Below are 12,143 nucleotides of genomic sequence, written 5' to 3'. Positions count from 1 at the left end.
ATTAAAATGAGATTTTTACCTAGAGTGAACTTTCCTATATTTAAGAGTTTTTTAAAATATTTTATTTTATTTTTTAAGGATTTTATTTATTTATTTGAAAGAGATAGAGGGATCACAAGCAGGCAGAGAGAGAGGGGTAAGCAGGCTCCCCACTGAGCAGAGAGCCTGATGCGAGGCTCAATCCCAGGACCCTAAGATCATGACCTGAGCTGAAGGCAGAGGCTTAACCCACTGAGACACCCAGGCACCCCTATTTAAGAGAAATCTATTTTCATTCAATTAGTCTACAAATGCTCTATTGAGGTCACAGAATGCATAATCATAAGTCAATTTTAATATTGTCTCTTGTGACTCCTACAGAGACAATATTTAGTTAGAATTTAGTCTGTTCTTATTCTGATTTAAAAAGAAAAAAAAAAAGACTCCAAGTCTCAGATATAATCCATTTCATAATACAAGCTTTTAAAACATCTTTCACACAATATTTTCTTTTTCTCCCTATTTTGTCCAACCACAAGAATGTTGCCCACATTCTTTAAGCAAATCTCTCAGGTACTCAACCTGACAACTTGTGGGTGTTTTAAAATTATACTAGAGTACGTATTACACTGTCAAGAAATGGTTGTCACTAAATGAAATATATGACTTATAAAGGAGATTAGACTCCTCAATTCTGAAAATAGGTAACTGTGATGATACAAAAAATAATAGTAATAATAATAATCACCTAAGTGTCTGTTTTACAACTGCAATAAAACACATGTCCATATCCACAGGTCATCCCTGCTAGAGAAGCACACTTACTGGGCATTAGGTAGCTCCTCAGAACAGTGATTAGACTGGCTTTACAATCATTAGGCAGAGTCAAAATCTGACCCCAACTATGCAAATTCTATTACGCAATATCTTTGCCTATTTAACGCATAAGAGATAATCAGTTCATATTATGGGGGAAAAGTCAACCAGTCCTTCTGTAGGAATGAATGACATATTTCCTAAAGCAAAAATAAAGGAAACTTTTCCTACTCCTTTAATTTCCTCTGAGAAAACAATTTATATGAAGCAACACAGGAGCTTTTCTTTCCATGCTGACATCAGTTGTTATCACTTATTTCTTTATGGGCTGTATACAGGACAGAATGGCTAGTTCAGTAACTATTCATGTTGCCTGGATTTAACTCCTCATGTTCATGCATATTTTAGCATCCCTTGTGTGGTAAGACTCTGTAGGAGATACCGCATAGCCGAATAAGATTTCTTATCATTTACCTGGAGTGATGAAATAAACAAGCACTTAGGGCCAGTGATTAGACTGTACTGGGGATGGAACTGTACAGTGAAACTCTCTGGGGATGAAACCTGTAATCTGCTTCAAGCTTCTTAAATTCAATGCAGTTTCAGGGCCTTGATTTTAGAGAACCTAAGGGATGTCGCCCTCTGAGTGACTATACATTCATAAATTCATTAGGATCTGCCTTTAGAACAAGTCACTTACAAAGCTCCTTGCAAACAGTAATTTCAGCAGTCTTCATTCAGATTACTAATTTTTTGATCCTTGGCATTTGGCAGAAGAGTTGGTATAAAACAGGGACATAGTAAGCTTACTAAATAAACATGAATAAATTAAATAGCTTCACTGGAAAACAAAAAAATACTGCGTTAAGCTGAGCAAGAGACAGATTAGATAGAAAACTCTGAGATGAGAATGATCTTTTCTACCAGAAAAACTAAAATGATTTTTCATTTTAGTCTCAAACCACCCATTCTGCCCTGTCCTTAACTATACACTGTGAATATGATAAGGTGATCTACTTGCTTTATTCTTCAAAATTTTCTAAACTCTTTTGGAGTGTTCACTCTTTCATTTGAATTTCTAAATTGGCACATTAGGTTCAAGTTTTTACTTTTTTTCTTTGTTTTTTGGCATTTCTCATTCAGTTCTTTCTGTATCTATTTAATTTTACTTCAATAAGAACATTAACCTCATAGGTAGGTAGAGTGTATTTCCAAGAAAAGTTACACACTACTTTTCTAGATTTCTTTCTAACAATGTCTGTGCAAATAAGAAGCCAAAATATTATGAATAATTTTTAATAAAAGAAATAAATATTATTAATTACAAGTATCAGAACTATTCTCATTTACCCCTCAAGAATAGAGAACTGCTATTGAATACTGGTAGAATTTAAAATTAGAGTTTTTAGAATTCCAAACTTTCAGAGTTCCAAAATTAGACAATTATGGAACTGCAAGTCATCAAAGTTTAAGTCAATCTGTGGTATCTCTGTGATGGATATTTTGAAGTGGGCCAACTAGCCTAAAATGTCACTAAAGATAATATACCAAAGTTATTCTGAGAAGTGATAAGCTCTAGCCAAAGCCACATTGTTTCCTTGCATCTTTCAGTGTGTGACAGCAGACAGAGCTTAAAATAATTTTGCAAGGACAATAGCACATGTTAAAGGCTTGTTAACAAGTCTTTTAAATTTCTCTTCCGTGATTCAGAGTTTTCACATATTAGAAAATAATTGAAATATTTCTACTAAGTAAATAATGCATACGTCCTTCTGAAATGTCTTAACATTGAATCCAAAAAATGAAAATATAATGTATTTTATACAGAAAAATAATTCATATCCAATCATAGCTTAGGATAAGAATGATATTTAAGATCACAAAGATGTCTTGAATCAAATCTTCTGAAATAAACTAAGAAACTGCATTCAGGTAACAATTCTACTGAATTTTTATACAATTATGTAATATTACATTGTATAATTTTCATATAATTAGTATGTGTATATTGTGTGTATGGTGGATATTTTACCATTGACTTCAGCAAGGAAGCATATGAAAGGAAACTTTATACTCTGCAAACCCTTATACAAGTATGATGTGTTTGTATCATTACACTTCACTGAAGACATATGTACCTGAAGATTTACTGAAGAGTTTTAGATTCATGATATGTATAAGACTTCCACAGACTCCAAACCTTCTGATCATGCTACAATTTACTAATCTCAGTTTTCCTAGGAGTTGTATAGAACTTGGCCCAGGGATGCTTAATAAATGTTTAAGAATATATGAGTAAAGTAGCTTGCAAAAACCTCTTCTTCAGTAATAAAGAAGCCACCTCTAACAACCAGAACAAATAAACACGGTTGAGAAAAGTGACTCTCAATTCATTGTGCCAAAAGAGAAGCATGCTCTAATAGCTTTACAGCCCCTATGCAATGCTGATAAGTAACAGGTGACAAGGAGGAGAAAGATTCCAAGATGAAGTAGAACAATACTAGAGGGTAACAAGCTCTCTTGGCAGTGACAAAAGAGACAGGGCAAGGTGGCAAAAAACAGGCACTGACTTCAGAGAAAAGAACCAGAAGACAGAAAAGCGAGTCAAAGCACAATCTAAATTTAGTAACTACAACAACGTTTGACCATGGGGCATTTATGCAGGGTGTGTGTGGATGTGTTGGTATGGTGTGAAGGAAGGAGCAGGCAGAAATAGGCAGTAGAAGGGAACTAAGCTGACAGTCATTTAGATTTCAATAGTCCCTAAGAGCAGCAAAATATCACACTACAGACTTCATGTGTCAAATAAGGGGACTGTATACCATAGAGAGTACGGACTCTAGAGCCAGGCCAGGTCCATAGCACAGAGCTGTTACTAAAGGAGTGACTTCGGGCAATATCCTCCTGTGTTTTACTTTGCTGTATAAATGATTAACATTATCATTTACCTTACAGGGAAGATGCTATGAGTAGTATATGAGTTGATACATATAAATCATAACAATGATTTACCTATTACTTTTTTTAAAGATTTGAGAGTGAGCAGGGGGTAGGGCAGAGGGAAAGAATCTCAAGCAGATGCCTCACTAGGCACAGAGCCCAAAGTGGGGCTTTGAACTTGGGACCCCGAGATCGTGACCTGAGACGAAAACAAGAGCTGGAGGTTTAACCGACTGAACCGCCCAGGGGCCCGATTTAGCTGTTATTAATTATGTGACAGGTGTTGTAGTACATGGCTCTCGCCCTTATGCATCTTCCCCATGCACCCTGTAGCAAAGTTCACCTCAGATAATGAATGTTATTATTCAAGAACTAATCTACCATAGAGGTAAAATACAAAACTCTCAAAATTAGTATAAATGTCAATGTGCCTAAATACTCAAAATTCAGTTCAAACTAAAAAAAAATTTTAAATAAAAACTCTCATGGTTTTTCAGATATGGTCATATGTCAAAAATAAAAGAAGGTCAATCTTCTGAAGCCCAAGGAAAACTTATAAACACTGGAATAAATAATGGTCTGCTTAAATTCTTATGCTCAACAAGGACTCTCTCTCACAGCCCATGAAAACTCACACTGTTAAGTGAGACAGAAGAGTAGAGTGACAAGAAAGTGCCTGCTCTCCACTGTGCTAGTGATTAAAAAAAAAAATGAAAGATAGCGTTTTCAATCTTGGCATAACATATGTCAAAGACATAAAGTAATTGTGAGGAATTAGACTTTTAAAAAAAATAATTATTTATTTATTTGTCAGAGAGAGACAGAGAAAGAGCATGAGGAGGGGGAGGGGCAGAGGGAGAAGCAGGCTCCCTGAGCAGGGAGCCCAATGCGGGACTCCATCCCAGGACCCTGGGATCATGACTTGAGCCGAAGGCAGACACATAACCAACTGAGTCACCCAGGCGTCCCAAGAATTAGACTTTCTGAAGAAAAGAAAAGCTATTTTGGAAAAATTTGCTTCTGTTTCTAAAACACAAACTACCTCTGGAGAAGGGTAGACACGTAACAATGTCCAAAGGGCTCATTCTATCTTTATGGGCACAGACAAATTCAAAGCAACAAAAACAATGCTGACATTCATGACATCTCAAAAGCTAGAGTCGAGTTGCATTCCACTGACCCATGCCCTCCAATATCCATATGTGCTACAGGTGGAACAAAAGAGAAGCAATGTTAATTGAGAACATAGAACACTTTCTCCAAACAGCCCTCTGACATCTTTTTTCTTTTTTTTAATCTAATTTATTTGTTAGAGAGAGAGAGCACAGAGGGAGAATAAAGGGGAGAAGCAGGGTCCCGACCAAGGAGAGAGCCCACCATAGGACTCCACCCCAGGACCCTAGGATCATGACCCAAGTAGTCAGTGAGTCAGGCTCACCAACCGAGCCAGCCAGGCACCCCAGCCCTCTGACATCTTTAAGGTCTGCTCCCTTCGGAAGATGAAGAACAGACAGACCCTCTGACCTACCAATTCCATTTTTAGATATTTATCCCACAGACCTACTCACACATGTATAAAATGACTATATTTAAAGTAAACCGTTACGGCATTGTTAAGAATGCACTAAATGACCATCCGTAGGAAATGAGTTCAATGTATTTTGACATATTCATATAATGGAACATTATGTACCTATTTTTAAAATCAGCAAGTTTTTATTACTGATATAGAAAGATCCCCAACATAAGCTGAAGTTTGAAATACTAAGTTTAAAAAGAAAGATGTAAGACAATATGCATTATAATCTACCATTTATAGGAAAAAGAGACAAAAGTACATATATCTTGCTCTTACATGCATAAAAATACCTCTGTAAACATACAGCTGCATAATATTTCAATATATGGGAGAGAATTAGGTGACTGAGAAACAGCAGGAAGGAGAAAGAATTTTCACTGCAAAAACTTTAGATTTTGAACAATATGAATATATGACTCATTCAAAAAAGATAATTAACAAAATTTTATTTTAAAAAAAGGAAGAAAAAAATTTTCCAAAGGTCCTCCCCAGGGCTGGTAAGTAGAACAGATAACCTAAATCTTGGACTAACACCCAAATCAAAAATTTTTTCACTATACCATGCTGCCAATTACAACTGTATTTTTGGTACTTTATAATAAATGTTACTTAGCCCCCCAAAAAAGATTCTGAATTCTCAGAAATGTTAAATCATGGACATTCTAATACAGAAATAAAGTAAATGTTACCAGGATAGAAGGTCAGTTCCATCTGACACTGAAGCTAAAGAGAAGAATTCATGTATCCAGGAGATTCAGACACTAATCATTTGCTAGAGCGAAGAATTTTCTCAGGTGTTTTTTTTTTTAAACATTTTATTTATTTATTTGACAGAGAGAGATCACAAGTAAGCAGAACAGCAGGCAGAGAGAGAGAGGAAAGCAGGCTCCCTGTTGAGCAGAGAGCCCGATGCGGGGCTCGATCCCAGGACCCTGAGATCACGACCTGAGCCGAAGGCAGAGGCTTAACCCACTGAGCCACCCAGGCGCCCCGAATTTTCTCAGGTTTTAACTGCAGTTCTCAGCTCCAAATATTATACACACAGACACACACTCTCTCTCTCTCTCTCTCTCTCTCATATAAATGTGTGTGTGTGTGTGTGTGTGTGTGTGTGTGTGTGTGTGTGTGTGTGTGTATCCATTTGGAAAGCGCTTTTCCTTCATTTAAATATTTTAGACTATTTAGATATGCTAAACCTCTTTAAGTAACTCTAATCTTCTTTATGATTTAAGTAATGAGGTATAAAAGATTTCTAAATCTTTATGAAAACTTTGACAACAGAGACGAAGAGTGTGAATCCTTGTTTCTAGAAGAGTCTCCAAATATGAATCCTGATTTCTAGAGAATATTTTTTATGCATTCTTCTCCACGAAAAGAAAAATTCAAAACTAAAGAAATGGAAGTACATTAAGATGTAAGTTCCTATTGTCAGAGCTCATGTCTATCCATGGACTTTCATGGAAATGCTTACAGACATTCTAACTAGAAAATGAGAACGCATATATTAAAAAAGACTTAAAAGAAACAAAAGTCATTTAGTAACTGATGATACACTCTGTATAAAATCTCCTCATTGTACAGAAGAATATAAAGCTTGCAGGTATTATACTGTCCCAAAGTACCACCATGCAAATGAAGGTCAATTGTATACATCGCATATAATGTCCTAAACTTTAGGTTGGGGAGCAAATATGCATAAAATGGATCTTTTCTACAAATAATCATTTGTGGAAACCAAGAATGGAGCGAACTAAGAACACAGAATTAAAGCAAAACCATGAACTAAAAAGTGACCATCATTATGTACTTAGCGCCTTAGAGGTCTTTTTCAAGTCACGAAATATTATCGAGGAAAGAAAAAGTTTAGGATTAGGTAAGATATTTGTTAGTCAGGTACTCATTTATATAAGGAAGAAAGTGAGATAGAATAAGAAGAGTCTAGCCAGCTACAGAACATCAAATCACCCCTGGCAAGGGGACTGCACAGCTAAAGTGGTGAGCTGAGAAACACCAATTTATCTGTGAACTATACCAGGCTTAGAGGGAAGTGGGTGTGCCCTGAGGAAGATTAGATGAATTCCTAACATGTTTTTAAAACAGAATAATGTGACTCACAGAGAGTAAACAGCCACTTTATATCTGATGTCTTTCAGTTCACCCCTTTCTTTCCTCTCTTATCTTCCCTTAAAAGAATGTCACAAAAACAGCCCAGTTCCTTACTCCTCCTAAATTAAAAAGTGGGTGTATACAAACCTTTCCTACCCACTCCACTAAAACATAGCATTATCCTTCAGATTCCCTGTTTTTGCCTTCCAAAAGGTAAGGCAGAGTGAAAGTATCATTCCATCTTACTCCTATCTTCCCAGTACTAAATAAATTTATGTTCAATGTAAGGTTCTCCTTTATTGTTGCAAAGACCTCTTTATTAAATTTCGTGACAAATGGATTTTGAAAGAAAAGTTTCAGGGTTTAGATGAATGTTTGATAGCAATTCAGTCAAATGGTAAACATGGCTCATGGCTCTCCTGATATATATAACCTGGGTTCAAACAGTGAATCAGCCATTGATGCTCAGGCTTGTCCAAGTTACTCAACTTCGGAAGGAAGGAAAGAAGGGAGGAAGGATGGGAGACAGAAAGACAAGTAAGACAGAAAGACAGAAAGAAAGAGAAAGGAAGAAAGAGAGAGAAAGGGAGACAAAAACAGAAAGAAAGAGAAAGGAAGAAAGAGAAAGGGAGGAAGGGGGGAAGGAAGGAAGGAAGGAAGGAAAGAAAAGAAGGAAGGAAGGAAGAAAAACTCTTGTACACACATACATTGCAAAAGAACAAATGGAACAGCAGATAGCAAAAAGACCAGGGCACAACTAGAATCTGACAAAAATCAGACATCTTAAAAAAATGGCACTCTAAAGGGCCAGAAGTTAGACATACATGTGTGGCAATGGTGAGAAACAGAATGATAAGGATGGGAATAGACCTTTTTTGGTAATGAAGAGAGTGAACAACTAAAAAATTATTGAATAGCAATGTACTTCCCAGGAGTCAGAAGGGGTGTAAAACACTGATTTAAATCCTCCCAACAGTGGTCCTCAATGACTCTGGTACAGAAATTTTTCCTGTCTGTAGAAGTACAGTCACCTACAAAAAGTACTAGTGAACCACAAAGAAGACCTACCAACCAAACTGAAGTAAAGCCTGAAAGAGAGGCTAAAGTCACTCCTGGGCAATTGATGATGATAAAATAAATCATTCAGGCTTCCTAGTTCATGCAATCCTCACAGTTAGAGTCAATTAGATATACATAATTTAACAGTTTAGGAAGGCAAAATGGTAGGCAGAATAATGGCTTCCCAAAAATGTCCCTGTCCTAATCTTGAGAACCTGTAAATAATGTTACAGTGGAGAATTAAAGTTTCTGTAAAATGGATTAAAACTGCTAGTCAGAAGACTTTAAAATAGGAAGATTATCCTAGATTACTAAGTAGGCCCAATGTAACAACAAGGGTCCTTAAATGTGGAAGAGGGAAGTCAAAGAGTCAGTGTTAAAATGATGTGATGTGAGACACTCCGTAACGTTGCCGCCTTTGAAGATGGAAAGAATGGAAGCCAAAGAAAGCAGACAGCCTCTAGAAGCTGGGAAAGGCAAAAGAACAGATTCTCTCCTAGTGCTTCCAGAAAAGAAAACAGCCTGCCAACACCTTAATTTTAGCACAGTGAGACCCATTTTGGACTTCTGACATAAAAATTGTAAGATAATAAATCTGTGGGGTTTCTTCCTGCCACTGAGTTTGTGGTAATTTGTTACATAGCAAGGGGAAACTGATACACAAAGAAATACATTTTCTAAGATGTTTATGAAAATATTATGGTGTTTATTTTAAAGAATTGAGATATTTAATGTCAATTTATCTAGAAAATCCAGTAATTCAGGATTATCTATCAGAGGTTTCGGGGATAGCTGAAGTTTTACCACTAACTTCAGATAAATGCTTTTTTCTCCCTTAAGTCTAAAATCACTGACAGTTAACTATAAACCTAGATGTTACGATGCTAATTGAAATAGAACCACAACATAAACCAGATGCAATTTCTAATACTTTAAATTCATTAAATATTTAGATCTGAAAAAGGAATGGCCAGTTGCCAAAAGGAATGTTAGCACTGAATATATTAAGTAAAAATTGTAAGCATAATATATACTAAAACATTAAAGTTTAAATTTCTGACATCCCTGTTTTCAATGCCTATTGAAGACTAAATTTACCTTTATATTTTAAAAGCTACTTCAAAGTTTGGGTGGGGTGTTATAAAAATCAGCAAAACCTACATGTTTCAAAACATCTTCTGATAACAGAAAATTTTATTTATAATATCAGATTAATAATTAAACACCTTAATGCAGTTCCTTAAAAAGAGCATCAGCAAACTGCACATGTCTAGAACCTCCTCAGAGTAAATTTCAAAGACTTTCAAATGCTTTTGTATAGTATGAATTAAAAAAATAAACGCAAGGATGAAAAACCCTATTTACATATATTTCTCCCAGTGAAGTATAACTTCTTTTTCTATATGGTTACTGCCGATATGAAATGATTCTGCTTTGAATAGAAAAGTGGGGGTGTGCACATGGATATGTATAAAGGTGGGTGTTTAGATGGGTATGGTAGAAACCAACCATTTTCTACTTCATCAATAGCAAGGGCAGTATTAGTAATATGGTATCATTTGGGTCAAGATATTTTTAAAAATCCATCACTAGATTCAGTTCTACAACAATACACTCCTCCTGAAGCAAGAATAATAAATGCTAATGGTCAAAATAAATTTGGCCTCCATCATCCATATTGTCTACACAGAAATGGAAAACAAATATTTATGACTCAGTTGGGCTCACAACTTCCCAGGTTTTGGCATTACATAATCAACAGTTCCATTTAAGAGATTACATTCAGACTACAGTCTAAGAGTTTTTACAAAATTCCAAGAAATAAGACATATTTCAAAAAATACTGTTATCTAAAACACACACTTCTGAAAATTTCTCACTTGTCAGTAATTTAATAGGATAAGAGAAGACAATATTGAAAACAAATTCTATCCTTTCATCAGAAAATAGATGAAAAATACATCTATTTGACCACTAAGACCTTATCAAATAGGATTGCACAACTGTGGAAAAATAAACAATAATAAGAAAGAACGACTGGGGCAATTTGTCTTATCCAGCACCTAGTATTCTCAACAAACATCTACTAAAAAGGACAATGAAATGAAAGATGGTCATGTTTCCTGTCTAGAAAATATTATTCAGAATTGGAACACAGTGCTCTTAAAAAGAAACAGTGACCTCCAACCTTAACAAGAATGTCCCCTTAGGAAGGAGCCATCACATTTCAAAATGCTGAAAGTGTAATAATTGGATGATGTGATCTGACCAGCATTCTTTCTTACAATTTTTCCCTTTTTGGTATGTGTGTCAGACACTGGGTAAGAAGAATGATTCTTTAAAAAAAATACACAAACAACAAAACCAAACTGTGCTGCAGAAGATACCACAAACAGGCAAAGCAACTATTATTTGAGTTTTTTAAAAGACACCATATATGTACACGGATAACAAAAGATACTGACATATTAAAATTTTTTTAATTTAAAGGAGGAAGCCCCATTATTTGTGATATAAACAACTTTAAAAAGAGAAAAATGATTTTCTCTTTAATGATTTTTCACACTCAGTTCACTATTTTAGGCTAAAGCTAAATTTACAAAAGAGGCCTAAGTAAGCCTGAAGAATTTCATAGATACTGGAATTATATATTCTAAAATACTTACATGCTTAATTTGGGCAAACTGCTTATTAAATGCTCAGGTTTAACTTTTTCAACTAAGCTAACTACTCTACAAAACAGGGATTCCTAATTTATGGATAAATAAACTGAAGTTCTAAGAACTAAAGTAACTTGCTAGTAGCCTAGAGCTAGTAAGTGATGAAGTCAGGATGAGAACTCTGATGTTTCTGACTGGTCTCACTAAACCAGAAAAACAAGTCTATGCTGCTGTCAAGTACTGAGCTGCCTCTTCTCCTGCTGGAGTTAACCATGACAAGTTAACTCCAGTCTTTGCATCGAGAAAATACTTCAGTGAGTCTCACGCATGCATTTCCAAAACCAGACACTAAGAAACAAGTAGAAAAAACTTGCCAGATATGAATTCATTCCTAATTAAATAAAGGACAAGATATCATACAGGCAATGCTTCAAAACAGATCATCTACAAATAGAGCAGAATAGATCAGCATGGCGCCACAGTGTGATGACGGGGAGGACAGCTCAGAGTCAAAACAAATTGACCACTCACAAACTATCTCCCTGAGAAATGGTGATACGAAAAGTACGTACCTGCAGTCGTTTGAGTGGTAGTCCCCAAAAGATATGTCCAGGACCTAATACCAAGACCCTGTGAATGTTACCTATTTGGAAAGGGGGTCTTTAAAATATAATTAAGTTAAAGATCTTGAGAGGAAATCATCTTAAATTACCTTAACAAACTCTAAATCCAGTGAAATCTCCTTATAAGAGGCAAAAGAGGAAAAGACACAGACACACAACAAGGAGGCGGAAAAGTGATCATGAAGGCAGAGACTGGAGTGAGGCAGCCACTTGAAGATAAAAGAGACAAGGAAGAATTCTCCCTGAGAGCTTCCAAACAGTGTAGCCCGTCCACCACCTCAATTTCAGACTTCTAGCCTCCAAAACCGGGAGAGAATAAATACCTGTTGTTTTAAGCTACCCAGTTTGTGTTAATTTGTCATATCAACCATAAGAAACTAA

The 12,143-nt window shown here is 35.8% G+C and overlaps 1 protein-coding gene across 10 annotated transcripts in view; it reads right to left on the bottom strand.

Annotated features, from left to right (window-relative positions):
* The window catches only part of PDLIM5 (PDZ and LIM domain 5), a 208,998-nt gene that overhangs the window by 110,649 nt on the left and 86,206 nt on the right, over positions 1-12,143 (bottom strand). Inside the window, exon 1 of one of the 10 annotated variants that reach the window (XM_047718011.1) lies at positions 6,004-6,093. The exons of the other annotated variants lie outside the window; for them this stretch is intronic. The gene's annotated coding sequence lies outside the window, so the exon portion shown is untranslated. Of the gene's footprint in view, positions 1-6,003; positions 6,094-12,143 lie in introns of those variants that run through there. 10 annotated transcript variants of the gene reach the window in all.

Source organism: Lutra lutra, chromosome 2 (assembly GCF_902655055.1).
Source record: "Lutra lutra chromosome 2, mLutLut1.2, whole genome shotgun sequence".
Taxonomy (NCBI): Eukaryota; Metazoa; Chordata; class Mammalia; order Carnivora; family Mustelidae; genus Lutra; species Lutra lutra.
The sequence above is the reverse complement of the archived record's forward strand: the minus strand, read 5'-3'. Positions and strand labels throughout refer to the sequence as shown.